The sequence below is a fragment of the Octopus sinensis genome, linkage group LG6 (genome assembly GCF_006345805.1).
Source record: "Octopus sinensis linkage group LG6, ASM634580v1, whole genome shotgun sequence".
NCBI lineage: Eukaryota > Metazoa > Mollusca > Cephalopoda > Octopoda > Octopodidae > Octopus > Octopus sinensis.
In genome coordinates this window covers 94,997,871-95,015,566 of record NC_043002.1, presented here as the reverse complement: position 1 = coordinate 95,015,566, position 17,696 = coordinate 94,997,871, and the positions used below count along the sequence as shown (strand labels likewise).

Genomic DNA, 17,696 nt, shown 5'->3' with positions numbered 1-17,696 from the left:
TCTCATGTTATTTTTCGATATACACAGACACTGCAAAATGCTTGATCTCTTTCCCACCCCTAAACCTAGCTGCTACCAAGCCAGTGCCATCTCTGCTCCTAATACATCACATACACCCAATTTGAATTTACAAACTGTGGGATACCAACACTTCATGTCAGTTAATTAATCAGAGCTCCACCAGTATTACATTATCATTGGTCAAATATGCATCAGCCCTGCAAGCTCTCCCATCAATCAAACTACAATCAGTTCTTTTGGTCTGTTGACAAGAGAGTCTTTATCAAATTTGTGGAAATGTTTCTACTCAATATTCCTCAACCTAAATAAGCAGCACTCCTCTTGAGAAAGCTCCCACAATAACTACTCACTTTATTTCCAGCTCTACAACACACAAAACTTTCCATCTATACTTCCCATTTTCACCACTATAGACATACCCATCAGATATATAACACTTTTGTTTCCTTTAAACCAGAGCTTATCAACCATTTTTTTTTATCTATAGATCCCTTTGATTGCTATTTTACTCTGGTGGACCCCCATAGCCATTTGATACTTAAAAACTAGTTTTATAGACCCTTCTTTTAAAATTCTTATTTTGCTTATCACATATTCACTTGTGTAGGTTGAATTCTGTAAGACATCAGAGAAAGAAACCTAGTTTTTTCTTGCAATAAATAATCTAAAGCAGAAGTTTTTCATGGACCCATGAAATATTATTGTGAACCTAATTTACTATCTTGCTTGCGTTGACCCCCAAAACCTTACATGGATCCCAAGGGGTCATAGTGTGTTTGGCTGCCAGTATCAATTGTTTGAATTCATTTCATATTCAGTGTAATGATATACTTTTATAGGCTGGAGAATGACATGCAAACCAATTTTGCTATAAATCAATAAATAAAGAGATATTAGCAATTAAAGTTTGAAAATTTTAGATAATTTTAGCCAATTGTTAGCCACAGATATATTCATGCCTGTTTCCAGTGGAGCATGAGAACTCATTTGTCTGCAAGAAAGCACTTGTTGACAAATATATTGAAACCACTTGTTGATGGTGTGTTCTACTGTTTTAAATATCTGGAAATTCTACCTATCTGTTGAAAATTGAACATGTAAATTTATTGTGATTTGTTTGAGAAACTGATTGAATGCATTTCTAACTTTTGTTTTCAATGAACTGGTCAATAAAATGTTTGTGTTTTAAAAATATCTAATTTGTAATGTGCTATTTTAGAAAAGATGTGTTGTTTACTTGTTTCTTTTTGTCATTGAGGTGTGCTAAAAAATAACAGCTAAATAACGTTTTTGGATAAATCTTTTAAGTTCATGCTATCGCAATGCTTAAAACAAAAGTTATGTTTTTACTCTTTCTTGACAACACATACTATTTTCAGGATGTTGATGACAAAATGTGCAGTCATGCATAAAATGACAGCTTCCAAATCCTGTTTTTTGACTGGGTGAAAATGATCAAAAATATTTTTCTGGAAAAAGTGAAATAACTCCAGCAATTCAGCTTGGAAAAGTATATTAATGTACAAAATTTTAAAATTTTCAATAAACTTTAATTTTTGAAATACTGGCAGCCAAACTCACTGTTGCCTTAAACAAAAAAGTCCATATATTCCTTGCATAGCTCCAAAAGCTGTGCTCAATAGCTAGTGCATATATTTGCCAACCCTTAAATACCAACCATCAGAGCTAGCCCATATATTTACCAATAACTTCAATTTTTCTTTTCTCTACAGAATCCATGGAAATATTCCACAGTGAGTTCCACCCTTAAGACAAGTTCATGACATGACCAATTATCAACCTAGTGCTTTCACTTCCAAATGTCAATAGTGATGAAAACAACTTCAAAAGAATAAGCCTCTCCACCACCTTGTATCTCCACCCCTCTTAGTAGTCTTTAATATGTCCTCCATAGAGCAGATCTAATGGGAACTCTGCCTTGTCACTCACTGTTCCTTACATTTGTAAAGTTCAATAAAGGCTATTTTTCTACAACACTGTATTTTAGCAAAGCAGCTGAAAGCATGCAGCACAATAATTTTATTATAGCTAAATTGTCCATGTATTGGCTTCATCTCTCCTTCATTTCTTTGACTGGAGGCTTTCTGTCAGATCATGCTATCAGTAGAAGGCACATGTAGAGGTGGGTCTCACTGATTCACAGTTTTGGTTACGTCACTCCACCAACTCTTCCTCCTCTTGTACATTAACCTACTTGCTGTCATCTTTCAGACTGCTTGCACCTATGACACCTTTCTTCACTCCTCTCCACCATCCAAATACAGACATCATTCACACACAACCCAGCCACCACTTCATGTCAAACTGCACTGTCTCCTTAAACAGATATATTGAAAACATTCTCAATGGAGATGACAAAACAATCACTAGACATATATCATAGGAATAATCTTAGGCCATGCGATTTCTGGTCTTGGGCAGCAAACCTAAAAACTTCTCAAAGTCGCTTCACAATCTATGATGAGCACTCATGGCAATCTCACATCTCTTTTACTCTTTGACTTGTTTCAGTTATTTGACTGTGGCCATGCTGGAGCTCTGCCTTTAGATGAAATCGACCCCAGGACTTATTCTTTGTAAGCCTAGTACTTATTCTATCGGTCTCTTTTGCCGAACTGCTAAGTTATGGGAACATAAACACACCAGCATTGGTTATCAAGTGATGTTGGGGGACAAAATTAGACACACAAACATACACACATATATATATATACATATATATAGTTAGTTAATCCAAACAAGAAAGCACAAAAAAAAACACAACAATGCGAGGACGTGGAACAAATATAGTATTATTGGACGCTCAGGAAAGAAGGAGGGTTTAACGTTTCGAGCGGAGCTCTTCGTCGGAAACATAGGAGAAGGAAAGATCCAGAGAAGGGAAGACAGAGGGAAAAAAATCACCAACGGTACACACGAGGTCACAGGCTTCTTTCAGTTTCCGTCAACCAAATCCACTCACAAAGCTTTGGTTGGCCCAAGGCTATAGTAGAAGACACTTGCTCAAGGTGTCATGCAGTGGGACTGAACCCAGAACCATGTGGTTCGTAAGCAAGCTACTTACCACACAGCCACTCCTGCACCATCTTTAGCAAAACCAAAACTGAAACCCCAAAAACTGGCTTTCCTCTTCAGGTTCAGAAAATACTTCAGCCTCAAGTAGCTAATGACTCTTTTCCAGAGCTCAACTGAGACCCGCAATTGAATACCAGTCACATATTTGGGACAGTGCTACTGTTGTTGTTGTTATATGTAAAAGCATTGAAGATCACATCCAAAACAAAGTTATCTTGCTGACTGGCAAAGAATTCACTTATCAACACACTCCAGCATCTGGTCCAGACACATTATCTCCTCATGTACCTCTTCTACAATAGTCTCTGCTCCCTCAGAGCTAGTTAGTTATTTACAACTTCCATCTGTATCTCCACTACTTGTCTCTCATTTTATGACCCGTGCTCATTCCTTCCTCCAAGGTCTCCACTAACCATTATCTCATTTCCTTCCCCCAGAAGATCAATTGTCTAGAATCTCCTCCTACCACATATTTCCTTGCAGACAATGACTGACTGACAGATGTTCAGATCAAACATTAACCCTATCGATCTCATTAGTCTTGGATGATTTATGAATGTCATGGGTGTATCTTCTTTCTCTTGACTAAATCATTGAAAATGAATGAATGAGAACTTTAATACAAACTTGTTAAACAAAAATGAAATAACTGGGTATTTTCTTTTCTCTTATTCTTTTTTTTTTTTCATAAAGACCAGCATCAGTTGTTTTACTTCTGTTACTAACTGTTCATTCCAAATAATGACATAAGTAAAACAGTTTAAACAAAAAAGAAATCAGATGATAGGCTAAAATTTTTTTCTAAAATATTACATTTATTTTATATTACAAACAGAAAACTCAATTGCAAACAATAAAATTGTTGCTCACAAGTTTTCAACAGGCCAATCACTGATTCACTGTATATTTCATGGTGCTAAGAGTGTCAAGAATCTATTTAAAGTGATGCAGAACAAACATCTTGAGACATTTTATTCATAAAGCACCTTTCTAGTGGTTTTATCACAAACATTTACATTTTACTGCATTATAAACCAGACTGAGATATACATACATACACACATCATATATATATATATATATATATATATATATATATACACACACACACACACACATATGTATGTATGTACATAATGTACAAACACGTACATACAGGCGTAGGAGTGCTGTGTGGTAAGTAACTTGCTTACGAACCACATGGTTCTGGGTTCAGTCCCACTGCATGGCACCTTGGGCAAGTGCCTTCTACTATAGCCTCGGGTTAACCAAAGCCTTGTGAGTGGATTTGGTAGGCGGAAACTGAAAGAAGCCCACCGTATATATGTGTGTATATATATATATATATATATATATATATATATATATATATGCTTTCGTGTGTATATGTTTGTGTGTCTGTGTTTGCCCCCCCCCCCAAATCGCTTGGCAACCGATGCTGGTGTGTTTACGCCCCCATAACTTAGCAGTTTGGCAAAAGAGACTGATAGACTAAGTACTAGGCTTACAAAGAACAAGTCCTGTGGTCGATTTGCTCGACTAAAGGTGGTGCTCCAGCATGGCCACAGTCAAATGACTAAAACAAGTAAAAGAGTAATACACAACTGTATCATTCATCTCAAGAAATAATCACATATAGATAGTTATACAAGATGCTTTAACAAGATGAATACTACAGTTATAGCTTTCTACAGTGTATCTACATTAAGATATACAGAATGCTATTTTGAAGTAATAGTGCTTCTATCGCTAATGAAAAACATACATGCATGCACACACATTTAGTGACCATACTAATACCAGTGGCACAAAACAAAAAAAGAAAAAAGGTGGGGGTGAAGAACAAACTTTAAAGTAATTGGCATAAGGAAGGGAACCCAGCCATAGAAATAATACTAAAACCAACTCGGGAGCCTAACACACCTTTGGTTCTCACTGGATTTTATCAAACCATTAAAACCATGCCAGTATGGTTAAATGATGATGATGATGATGATTAACAAATATACAAATATATATTAGGCACAAACAGATCTTGTATATACCAAATTCCATTCACAAGATATTGGTCAACCTGAGACCGTGGTACCACAAAGTGGGATTCAGCTCAGACGTATATAATTGTAAAGTGAAATTCTATTCTGAAACCACACAACCATAACTGTGCATATAGATAGGATTTAAATCAGTGGTTTTCAACCATGGTCTATTTGGTCCTTGCGGGCCCATATAAGGTTTAGTTGTTAAAAATTATGTGCAGTAAATTGGTTAAGGACCCCCTTCAATCACGAATGACCATAGGATTGCACCTAGAACATTCCCCTCCAAGGCATATGTCAGGGCAAGGTTGTTTATGGAAGACCAGCAGTCACTCATGCATATCAGCCTCTCCTCTCCACACCACCAATGTTGTTCAAGAGAAAGACAAATGCTAATACAGCTTGGCACCATTGACATCGCAACTCATTCCTACAGCTGAGTGAAATGAAGTATCTTGCTCAAATACATGACACACAGCCTGGTCCAGGAATCAAACTCACTACCTCAAGATTGTGAGCCTGACGCTCTAAATACTGAGCCATGCACTTCACAGCAAAAAAAAAAATCCCATTATATTTTTATAATTAAATATTAGGAATTGTATGGAAAATAATTATTAAAATATTTTGTGTATTGTTGAAGTAAATTGGTTATAATTCTACAACACAAAATATTTTGATAATTATTTCTCATACAATTCCTAATAATATTTAATAATGAAAATATAATGGGATATTTTAAAATGCCAAATGGCTATGGGTGTCCACTTGAGTAACATAGGAATCAAAGGTGTCCATGTGGAGGCACACGGCCTAGTAATTAGAGCAGCAGATTCGCAGTCGAGGGATCGCGAGTTCAAAACTCAGACCAGGCGGTGTGTGTGTTTATGAGCAAAACACCTAAGCTCCACGTGGCTCCAGCAGAAGGTAATGGCGAAACTTCTGCTGACTCTTTCGCCACAACTTTCTCTCACTCTTTCCTCCTGCATCTTGCAGCTCACCTGCGACGGACCGGCATCCCGTCCAGGTGGGGAACCTATATGCCAAGAAACCGGGAAACCGGCCCTTATGAGCCAGGCATGGTTCAAGAAGGAACAAAAAAAAATGGGGGGGGGGTCCATAGGTAAAAAATGGTTGCGAACCACTGATTTGGATGGAGAGAGTAAAGAAGTTTGGATGCCTTTACTTTTCCGAAAACCATAGTTTAGGTGAAACAAACTTATTTCAACCAGTATCGAAAGCTTTAGTTATTTAAAATACTAAATCTAGTGAATTAATGACATATTCTACACCTAGCAGGTATAAAAGAAACAATAATAGCTCTGGGGTTCACTGCCTACACTTAACAGTAGCAATAACTCTAGTGTCACAGCCCATGCCCTAGGTTCAACCACAGTTTTAATGTCACTACCCACGTCTGTCACTTAAAGTAATGAAAGGGAAAGTAATAGGAACACCAGTAGTTTTCAGTAAATCACAAACTCTATCACTGAAATATATATGATGTTAGTTAATGGGATTTATAGTTTTTGTATCAAGACTCCTAAATAGAAAAACACAAAATATAATGCCACAAGGTTCAGAGAGGTAAAGCTAATTATTAAAGTACGGATGGATGAAATAAATCAATATGAAAGCTTTCCAAAGAGCAGTTGTTAAAGTAGAATGGAGCGGGGGAAAAAAAGTAAAGGTTTTAGATAGTATGACAGTTCATGTTACATTAGAAAATGGTGCAAGTCAACAGATAGCCTGTAGCAATCTTCAAAAAGAAAAGAAAAACATATTTACCTCTAAGTTACAATACCATGAATATTAATAATGGTGGTGGTCGTGGGGGTGGGCGGGTGTTGTGGGTTGTATGTAGTTTACAGTTTATAGCATAGCTATAAAAGTTTTATTGAAATAATTTAGCTAAACAAAATTGCATTTTCATAAACACGCACGTCCCATGGATTTTTCTCTTTGTTTCACATTTTGTTTGACTTTTGTTAAATTTGTGGTAGATGTTAATTTAAATCTAAAGAAAAAGAAAAAGTAATTTTAATAGTGTTTCAAGACCTACTTCTACAAGTAACAATAAAGTTGGAAAAAAATAAACAGCTGAAACTAAACATTGCAATTTAAGTGTGTTGCTATATTTATTACATTATATTGATTGCAATTAGTAGTACTAGGGTAAATTAAGCAATGGATAAAACTGCCTGCATTATAATTCCTCTACGAAAACATATTTGAGTAATGAATTGAAATGATGTATTAAATTTTTTGTTTGTTTGTATGTCGGTAAATATAAGTCATAGTTGGCCTGAAGATCCTGTACTCACAGGTGAAACTCAGAGTAGCAAGAGACTGACTCCACCAAAACAAAATATTACTATCTGCTATGGTATTGAGTAATCTTTTTTGCAACAGTTACTCTTTTACTTGTTTCAGTCATTTGACTGTGGCCATGCTGGAGCACCGCCTTTAGTCGAGGAAATCAACCCCAGGACTTATTCTTTGTAAGCCTAGTACTTATTCTTTCGGTCTCTTTTGCCAAACCGCTAAGTTATGGGGACGTAAACACACCAGCATCGATTGTCAAGCAATGTTGGGGGGGGGACAAACACAGACACACAAACATATTTATATACATATACATATAAACGATGGGCTTCTTTCAGTTTCCATCAACCAAATCCACTTAGAAGGCTTTGGTCGGCCCAAGGCTATAGAAGAAGACACTTGCCCAAGGTGCCATGCAGTGGGACTGAACCCAGATCCGTGTGGTTGGTAAGCAAGCTACTTACCACACAGCCACTCCTGCACATATAACAATAAATAAATATTATATATATATATATATACATCATCATTGTTTTGATGTCCAGTTTTTCATGATTTCATGGATATGACAAAATTCTGTTGAGCCAGTTTTCTACAGTCAGATGTAATTTTTTTGGAAGCATTAGTGTTAAGTCTACATGATGATAATCTTGTCAGAATCATTCCTCTAATACTTGTACTAAAGACAGAAAATGTAAAAGGTTTGAATGTTGGTAAAGTTATAATACAAAAGCTTGAATACAATATGATGAACAGCCAAGGACTGAAAATGTTTGCCAGAAAGTTGTACCTCATTCAGTCCATGAGCAGGGTAGTGTGGTATTGGTATTTTAGGTTTAGAAAGTAATAATTCATTATTATCAATGGAAGCAGTATTATTTCAAAATAGCATCTGGATATTTTAATCAATGTGGATATACAGTAGAAAGCCATGCAGCTGTAGTATTTGTCTTGAGAAAACATCTTGTATAGATGTATAGTGCTAAAAAGCACAAAAGTATATCAGCAGCAGAGGAAAATTGTCCAGCAGCATTTCAGAATAATGATTTTATATGCATCTTTTCCCATAACAAATACTGAATAAGAATTAGAATTAGTTTTAAAGAAATACTGAAAAGAAAGAATCAAAATATTGATTGTTTTTTTATCTTTTATTCATAATATATATGTCAAGCTAAGTAAAATTGCTGATTTCCACACATATAGGCTTGCTCTTTCAGGTGCCAGGAACACTTAAAAAGCACCCATGCTGGCACTGCTTAACAAACCCATGCCAGTGCTGTATATATGCACCCATGCTGGTGGCACAATCTGTTAAGTGGTTGGCATTAGGAAAGGCATCTAGCCACAGAAACCATGTCACAACAGACAGTTGAAGTCTGGACAGCTTCCTGCTAGCCAGCTCCATGTCAAATCATCCAACTCATGCCAGCATGGAAAGCAGACATTAAATAATGATGATGATGATAATGATGATGTCCTGGTCTATCATTAATTTCTAGCTTAGGCAAAAGGCCATATTTGCATGAAAGGGAGAGGGTATAGTTAATGAAATAAATCCCAATACTAGACTGGTACTTATTTGATTGATAGTGAAAGAATGAAAATAAGATTTTGATGGGATATGAACTCAGAATGTAAAGGCCTGTTTTAAATACCACCAGGTATTTTGTCAATCCATTTTTTTTGTTTTCTTTTTTTTCGTTTCTTCATTTCAGTTACTAGACTTCAGCTATAACAGGACACTTTCAAAGATTTTAGTCAAACATTAACCCCAATACTTATTCAATCTGGTACTAATTTTAGCGATCTCTGTTTATTGAACTGCTGCAAGCCTACATATCAATTGTAAGCTAAGAAATATAATTTTCTATACAAGGTGCTATAAAGAATTCTGTACAAACCTCTTCGAAATCCAACACAGGGTGATATCTTGAAATGTTAGTGTAAAGTTTGACTAACGTCAGATGGAACAGCTATATGGAAAAGAAACCTCCATCTATATTACTTACCCTAGATAAATATGACAGTTCCATCAATAGAGTTAATATCATATCTTTACAACATTCTTATGATCCATTCATTGCTCACACTGGTAACTGAATTATTTGAGAGAACAAACCAAACCTTAACAATAAATCTTAAGAGGATGACACCAATGCACCACACTGAATATCTGCAATTATCTATCCATCTACAGAACATTTACATATATTTATACACTTATATATAGTTTGCATTTTAGCTAAAAAAAAGTTAACTACAACACCAGCACAACAATAATAGCTGACATTACCACTGGCAGAAATAATTTAGAAAGACTTAAAGAATGACATTTCCAACAGATAAACCTGCCACACCCATGAGAAAAATATCAACAAAAATAACTACAATAATGGTTTCAAATTTTGGCACAAGGCCAACAATTTAGTGGGAAGGAATAATTGATTATATCAACACCCAGTACTTGATTGATACTTTATTTATTGACCCCCACCCCCACCACAAAAGGATGAAATGTTGACCTCAGCAGAATTTGAACACAAAATGTGAAGAGCTAGAAAAAATCTGTTATGCATTTTATCCAACAGATTGCTGCCTACTACTATAATAATGGAAAGAAATAAAAAGTAAAGAAAATAAAATGGAAAGAGGTGGGAGGATGGATCTTCTCGGTTTGAACAGCAGTTTTTTCTAGCGGTGTCATATGAAATTGTCACCCATAATTATGACCCTAGTATCGATCTATTGCATTTCAATCTCTTTGAGGGTTAGGGTTGGTTAGGGTTAGAGGGAAGAGTATTTTTTTTTCTTCACAAATGTAAATAAACCCAATCTGTTTCTTAAACGAGGGACATATTCATATGGCACAGAATGCTTTTTAACTCAATAGATGTCAGTGATTGGTTGAAATGGCAGAAATTGAAGAAAAAAAACAACGAATATCTTACAAACTATAGAATTTTCTCAATAAAGCCAAGGGAAAAAGATGTTTTATAAACATATTCTACCAGTATCCGAAGTTTAAAATTTTTTAGATACCTAGAAATTATGTTAAAAACTGCCGTTCAAACCGAAAAGATCCGGGAGGAGAGTTAGAGGAGAGAAACAAAGAGGAATAGAATCTGAAAGCAACAATAGATCCACAACTCAAAAAATTCAGGGAAAAAGAAAGGACACAGATACATAAAAGGACAACTGACCAAAACACAAGACAATTATTTTATATGTTAAATTGACATGTAAAAGACATTAACTACTGTCAGGTTGAAAGAGGAATATTATTAAGGAAAGGAACAACAACAACAACAACAAAAACGAATGAAAACACCAGAGGCTGATAAAATCAGGTCAATAACTGACTTTCAACAGATGTAGTGGAAGTGTGTCAGTAACTGGGTTACAGAAATGCAACAATCAGTCTTGATATGTAATATTACATGTTTGCATGTTTTCAATTGTAGTATGAAGTATTTTGCTGGGAGGGGAGCAGCTAATAAAACTTGAAGCCCCTTTCAACCAAATATGGAAAACAAATTTTGCTCTACTAAAAGTATTGAGTCCTTTCAACAGCAAATGTTTGTTGTTATAAACAATAAATATCTATAGATAAAAGAATTAACTATACATTAACAACCCTAACAGCAATACTTACACACACACACACACATACATTATTTTTATACAAGGATGTAGTTGACAGTGACTTTGAAGTTTCAGCCAGTTGATCCATCATTGGACTAATGGATTAGCTAGCAGTTGATGGTTTAGCTGGCCAAAACTTTGAAGTCACTATCAACAACATTCAAGTATAAGAATAATAAATTTGTACTCCTCAAAAGTGTAGAGTAACCCAGCAGATTAATGTAAAATTGTTTTTATTATAACTGAATATAAAGATGAACATTAATATATATATATATATATATATATATATATATCACATGACTGACCAGACCATCAGATGTTGCTACACATCGCTGGTCACAATGCGTTTGCATTGTTTTAGCCTTCGTACGACGCCACCCCGCTGGCTAAGAGAGCAGGCCAACAGAAGAAAGTGGGAGAAAGAGTAGTGAAAGAGTACAGCAGGGATCACCACCCCCTACCGGAGCCTCGTGGAGCTTTTAGGTGTTTTCGCTCAATAAACACACACAATGCCCAGTCTGGGAATCGAAACCGCGATCCTCTGACCACAAGTCCGCTGCCCTAACCACTGCACTGGGCCATTGTGCCTCCACATATAAATATATATATATATATATATAATATATATATATATATATATATATATATATATATATATATATATATATATATATATATATATATATATATAGTTGATTGCCTCGTGTTTTATACATTTAATCAAAGGTGTACCTGTTGACGAAGATTTCACCTAGCGAATATTATTTATTTGCTAAACTACTAAACTAAAATCAGAAACCAATTGGTCCATGAAACTAGATGGTAAAAGTTTTTATTTTTTCATTTCGTTCCTGTCGGGATTTTATCCCTAATTTTGTGGTTATAGAAGCTAGCTGTTCTTTCTAGCATATTGAATCCAATGAGTGGATTCCGTATGTGTTTAAATGTACACTGTATTTTATGAGTAATACATAGTCTTTGGACTAAATTTTTACATGCAAGGCCACTGGAAGTGAGAATTTCTATTAATTTCCATTTCTCTTCGATATGATTAAGTATTATATATATATAGTAAGGCTGTATACTCAAAGTTGGCATGTAGTGGGATTGAGTCAGAAAGCTATCTTCTTAACCACATAGTTATGGTGTACACCTTGTTAAACTCTGTAATCTAGTTAATGTTGGTTTACGCCTACAAAGCAACACACAATTGGTTTCTTTTTTAAAAGAATAATGAGTTAAACTGAACAGTTACATTATTGCAAATGTCAATTTGAGAAGTGATGGTGGCTGACTTTGAATAATGTAAATTTTAATAAGTTTTGGGACAACATGAATGATTGATCAAATGATTGCTATCTTGATTAAAGGTCATATTTAACAAAGCTAACACCAAGACCTTTGACCTAAAGAAAGGTAGGGAGATTGGTTAATGAGGAGAACATTATTTAATATTCCTAGGTCTAAGTATTTAACCATTTAGTGGTGCTTTTGATCACCAACAAAACCTGTTACATAACAAAGGCCTTAGAAATTCAAGATTTTATATTTCGAAATTATTGATGCGAAATTTATGTGTTAAGACTGCATGTAAAAATATAACTTATTTTAATTAAGTTTCCGTGTTCGGCAGTAGACTTAGTTACATAGATATTATATTGAACAGATTCTAAGACTGTAATAATTGTCAAAAAATCAAAGCAAATATTAATGAAGAATTTCAGATCTAGTCAAATATTTGCAAAGATAACAATTTCTGAATAATAACAACAGGCTGTTACAGAAAATGATAATTACAAGATTTTATAGGAATTCTCCTTAGAAATTGATCATACTTTTGAAGTAAAGAGATCAGAAATGATCGTGGAAGGAAAAAAAAAAGAGCAGCGTAAGCTCAATGACTTTGCAATCTCATGTGAGAGTAGGGATGATGTCAAAAACACTGAGAAAATTCAGATACATCAGGATGTAAACAGGGAGAGAAACAGATTATTGAACACAAAGGTAAAGGATTTTTTGAATGGCAATCGAAACAATTGGCACAATGCTTAATCTGCTTACGGGGCTGAAGGGTATTGGAATTGGGACAGGTATTGTAAACCTATAGAAAAGTGCCACTCTGTACTCTGCAAAAACCCAAAAAATGATTAGTTAGATTTGAGGAGACTTGTTGTCACCAAACCTCAAGATAACATTTATGCTAATTAAATTAGCAAGTAAAAGCATTTGCATAATAATAATAATAATAATAATAATAATAATAATATAATAATAATAATAGTAAATAACTGACTGGAAGTGTTATGTACATTGTTTTGTCTTGATATAAAAGTTGGGTTACAGTAAATATTCTGCTCAATACTACAAATTTGCTTGTCAGTTGTTTGACCGTAACCAGTTGAGCATGTCCCTTAGTGGCTAATAATATGTGCATTTCTGATCATGAGCAGAAGTAGTGGGGAAGCCTCATAGCCATGTGTTGAGAGGAATTCTTTGGGGTTTGGATAATTCACCTTAGGAAACACAGGTGTTTCATTCAACATCCTCAAACAACTCTTATTCAGTGACTTTTTGAGCAGGATGGGCTACTTGACCTGAAGAAAATTCTAACTGGGCCCCATCTGCAAAGTCATGTGCTGTTTATCTTGATATGAGATCATCATGTCACACACATTTGGTTATGATGCATGTGCCTGGTGTAACCTTATCAGATGGGTAGTCATGATGGGTATACTGGGCTTCATATATGCACTGTTCTCTCACTCAATAATAATAATAATAATAATAATGATAATAATAATAACAATGATAATAATAATAATAACAATGATAATAATAACAACAACAACAACAATAATAGCAACAACGATAATAATAATAACAACAATGATAATAATAATAACAACAACAACGATAATAATAATAACAACAACAACGATAATAATAATAACAATAACGATAATAATAATAATAATAATAACAACAACAATTACCATCATAAAAAGAAACAGATTAATGTAAACATAACCTCAGCTGGTTTGTATTTTAATGACAAACAAAAAGAGAAACCCTTCTATGAATAATTGATAGAGGTCATTAGCATCTTGTACTGATAAATCTTCAGCAGCAGAAATGGATGTATAATGATGCTGACAATGATGACTAAAGAATGGAATCAATAGCATTTTATTGTACCCATTAGAGTAACAAATATCACACAGGTTGGTAATGACATTTTCACATGATTAACATCTAGAACCAGTGTGGATATAGTTTACTAATTAGTCTAAAATATTGGAAACCTTCTGTGATAGTTGTTCATCTTGGATCTTTGAAAATTAACAGGGGGGAAATGAAATTTTAATTTCTCAAAAAAAAAAAAAAAAAAAAAAAAAAAACTTCACTTGTTCTTTTGGGGATTTGTAAAACACACTCATCATGAAAATATATTCAAATAAACAGAAAAATATCTTTATCTTTCTGGTACTTTTCTCAATTTTACTTCATTAAATTTTCTTTAGAAAAATTTAATGATATATAATTACCTATCCTTAAAAATGCTTGTTGACAGATAGCAATCTCAAGGATTCTTCCATGCATGCATGTATGTATGTATGTATGTGCATGCGTATATATAGCTAAGAAAGTATGTCTCTGCATGTTAAAAACCCTAATTAATTTGCAAAACATTAGGAAGAAATTTCATCACAAATAAATTAGGAGTCAATGTATAATGGCATGATGAGATATTAAGAAATGTTTTTAGCATTAGTTTTTCTGGGTTTTTTTGCTTTTGTTTTTTTTGGGTTTTTTTTTCTAATTCTGACAGATTGTTTCTTAAATTGAACAGTGTGTGTTTTCTTGACTGCAAAACTGTTGATAAAGAATTCAATTGAAATAAGTGTTGCAAGATATATTAAAAGGATGGTAGTATACATAGGGACAGTCATCAGTTAAGTATCTCTTTAAGGACAGCTTTATGTATGTAGTTTACAGAGAAGGAAGAATATAAAGCTGTGTTACACTCAACAATAACTCATTAAGAGAAAACGAAAAGTACTCTTGTTGTGAATTGTATATCACAAACAATATGTTTCAATTGCTATTAGCAGTGCAGCTACTGCCATGAAAATGACAACAATAATAATAATACCAAAAGAGGACGGGCAATGTAAACAAAAAGAATGTAAGCAAGTTCAGATATGAAAGAAACTAAAATTACTTCATACAAGTTCTCACTACTCCTTTGCTGGTGAATGCCAAATCTTTGATTAACTGTATGGGTAATACCATATGGACAAACAAATAGAGATAATCTCTAATGAACCACAGGCTCCCGAATGCAACCAAGCAATTTAGCCAGCTATTCATTCTGCTATATCAATAGAACAGCCGTCTCAGGTAAAATCTGGAAAGGAGAACTGTGTGTAAATGTAAATGAATGTGAATATTAGGAGAATGAATTCCCTGGAATTGGAATTGTTCATGATTATAGTGCAGGTAGTTCTATTCTGCTTAAAGAAATTACAGTGTAGATTTGTAGTTAAGAAGTCCATTTGAAAACCACATGGTTTTCTGGTTCAGCCACAATGTGCAGTGTCTTAGACAAGTGTCTTCTACTGTAGCCCCAGGCTGATCAAGTCTTGTGAGCAAATTTGCTAGACAGAAGCTAAAAAAGCTGTTCATATGCACCCACACACACACACACACTCATCTGTTAGTACATATACATCTGTGTTAGTGTGTGTACGGATACATATGTGTGTGAGTGTGTATATATGTACGGGTGAGTGTGTGTATATATATATATATATATATATATATATATATACATATATATATATATGGGTGAGTGTATGTGTATATATATATATATATATATATATATATATATATATATATAATATATATATATATAATATTAGGGTGTATAACTCCAAACTTACAGGGAAAAATTCAATTTAGCATTAAATCAAATTTCACAATATAAATATATAATATATATAAATTAAAGAAAAACCACTATTATGCAATTCAAACAATGATAGACATAAACCAAGTCATAAATAAAAAATAAGATATATTTTAAAACATAACTAGATCACAAAAAGTACAAAAATGAATAAACAATATATAATAAGTATTGTTTATTCATTTCTATACATTTTGTGATCTAGTTATATGTTTTAAAACATATCTTATTTTTTATTTACGATTTGGTTTATGTCTATCATTGTTTGAATTGCATAATAGTGGTTTTTCTCTAATCTATATATATTATACTAGCAGTATCGCCCGGCGTTGCTCGGGTTTGTAAGGTAAATAACTATATAAGCATTTTTAGAGAGTTACTTCCCTTATAGATGCCAATTCGAGCTTTCTTAGCCACTTCTGTTTTGGTGTCTTCAAGCCATGAAGTCGTTGTTCTAAAAGAATGCTGGTCTCCTTGACAACGCTTTACGACGTTGATTTCCTTACACTCCCTTCCCCACAGCTTCATGAGGGAGGGAAGAAGGGGGAAAAGCAACACAGGTGCGGATGTGAGCATGGACGCCAACTCCGCCGCCATCGACACACGAAAAATTATGCATTAAAATGGAATAAAAAATAATGTTAAATTATTTTTAAAATCGTAGACTCATCGTAGACGCGCGCTAATAGCCAGATGGGCTCGATATGAATCACGACTCTAAGATACCCGAATTTGATTAAACTGCACCGCAAAATGTGGGAGTAGTTAGGAATCTAAATCGAAGGGGACAGACACTCACACAACTACAGTTTTATATCTATACTAGCAGTATCGCCCGGCGTTGCTCGGGTTTGTAAGGGAAATAACTATATAAGCATTTTTAGAGAGTTACTTCCCTTATAGATGCCAATTCGGGCTTTCTTAGCCATTTCTGTTTTGGTGTCTTCAAGCCATGAAGTCGTTGTTCTAAAAGAACGCTGGTCTCCTTGACAACGCTTTACAACGTTGATTTCCTTACACTCCCTTTCCCACAGCTTCACGAGGGAGGGAAGAAGGGGGAGAACACAGGTGCAGGTGTGACCATGGACGCCAACTCCGCCGCCATCGACACACGAAAAATTGTGCATTAAAATGGAATAAAAAATGATGTTAAATTATTTTTAAAATCGTAGACGCGCGCTAATACTCAGACGGGCTCGATATGAATCACGACTATAAGATACCCGAATTTGATTAAACTGCACCGCAAAATGTGGGAGTAGTTAGGAATCTAAATCAAAGGGGACAGACACTCACACAACTACAGTTTTATATATATAGATATATATATATATGACCGAGACCTTTGGAAGTATGCTGTACGTGAAAAGACCCGGCAGGACAAGTGAGACCATAACCCGTGGCCTCTTCCTGGGATGTAGCCAACCCACTTATGCATACCTTTCCTTCTTGGGACACAAAACTCTGCTTGCGAAGACCTGTTGAGGCAATCGAAATCGCTCAAAAATTAATGAAAACTGTAGTTGTGATACCAGTGCCGGTGGCACGTAAAAGAACCGTCTGAACGTGGCCGTTGCCAGCGCCGCCCCGACTGG

At 34.7% G+C, this 17,696-nt stretch overlaps 1 protein-coding gene across 1 annotated transcript in view; it reads right to left on the bottom strand.

The window, feature by feature from the left end:
* LOC115212942 (protein-tyrosine sulfotransferase 1) overlaps window positions 1–17,696 on the bottom strand; it is a 570,511-nt gene that overhangs the window by 356,599 nt on the left and 196,216 nt on the right. The window lies entirely within an intron of this gene.